The sequence below is a fragment of the Salvelinus sp. IW2-2015 genome, linkage group LG20, assembly GCF_002910315.2.
Source record: "Salvelinus sp. IW2-2015 linkage group LG20, ASM291031v2, whole genome shotgun sequence".
Classification (NCBI taxonomy): Eukaryota; Metazoa; Chordata; class Actinopteri; order Salmoniformes; family Salmonidae; genus Salvelinus; species Salvelinus sp. IW2-2015.
Genome location: NC_036860.1, coordinates 4,481,305 through 4,482,622, shown reverse-complemented (window position 1 = coordinate 4,482,622; position 1,318 = coordinate 4,481,305). Strand labels below are relative to the sequence as shown.

Sequence of the window (1,318 nt, the reverse complement as noted above, 5' to 3'; positions counted from 1 at the left end):
CAGTGTGTCTGTCTCTCCTCTCTCTTTCTCTCTCTCTACCCCAGAGACCCCAGAGAAATCACATGGGCTTATTCCACTTCTTCCTCATCCTTTTCACCATCATCACTACTGTATCCTTGCTAATTATTTGTGTGGTATAATTTCCTACCAACGAACACTGATATTCATCAGTGCTCTTGGCTGCTCCAGTCCCTGCTGAGGAGAGTCCCCACTAGACTGCAATGTGACAGTTCCTGTAGCTAATGGAGCACAGAGCTGCAAGGGACACACGGACAGATTTGGATGAAAAGTCATAGAAAATGCAAAGCTGCGTGGGTTTAGAACATTGTGGTGTGTTCCATGGTGATCTCCTCTCCTACTGGGCTTCACGCTGTCAGCGAGTATACATTACCGGTCTGCTAATTATCCTCTGACATATGCTCAACAAAAGCGTTAGTTATATTACACCGCTAATTAGCTAGTCATGCCAGACTTCGTACAGAGCAGAGTATCAGAACATTAACCTGAAAACCTTCCCCACCACAATGTCCTTTCAGGCTCCTGGTGCAGTTCTTCTATGCTGATGAGAGGGACTTGCCATAGAAGATCTGAAAACCATGTCGACTACAAGTGAGAGCACCAAGGGTTTATGTACCATTTAGCTACTTAATGCTCCTGACCCGTGGTAGAGAGACTTTTCTAGTGGGGTTGTTCAGCTGTTCCGACGCAGCCTCCTCCCCACTGCTTCTCCTATAGGCTCTCGACGAGGAGCTGAGGCTGAACAAGTGTTCGTCCTTGAGCTGATCAGCAGTACTTCCTGGAGAAGATCTCTCAGCAGTAGGTCTGCAGGCCTGCTGGCTGCCACGTGTGTGACTCTAGCCCCCAGACAAGCTGTTATTTTTTTTGTGGAATATGGTGCCATTTGGGACGAATCCCGTGCAGGGTTCCTCACCATCATGTTTGAGTCCATCTGTCTAAGATCTTGTCTGTCTCTTTCAGGTGTGGCACTCGTCTCTGGCATCTTCATGACAGAGGACACCATTTGTAGATGCTAGGAGATGGCACATAGATGAATAGAGAGAGGACCATAGAGTAGAGAGTAAAGTATAATCCTTAATTGAAACAATAACAATGACACCACCCCGCCTCTGTTTTGTAAAAAAGCTGAAGAATGATAAATATAAACCCTAAAAATTCATAGAGCTACGGATGCCAGAACTACCGAAAAAACTATCATTTTTAACCATTTTTAAAAGCTAGTACAGTGTTTGTTTACATTTATATCGTTTTACAAAATTGCTAGTAAACAGATTCTATTTTGGTTCTGCATGGGGTACGA

General features: G+C 44.7%; 1 pseudogene; it reads left to right on the top strand.

The window, feature by feature from the left end:
- Positions 1 to 1,034, top strand: part of LOC111981283 (BAI1-associated protein 3-like) — a 41,332-nt pseudogene extending 40,298 nt beyond the window's left edge.
- The last annotated feature ends 284 nt before the right edge of the window (positions 1,035 to 1,318 follow it).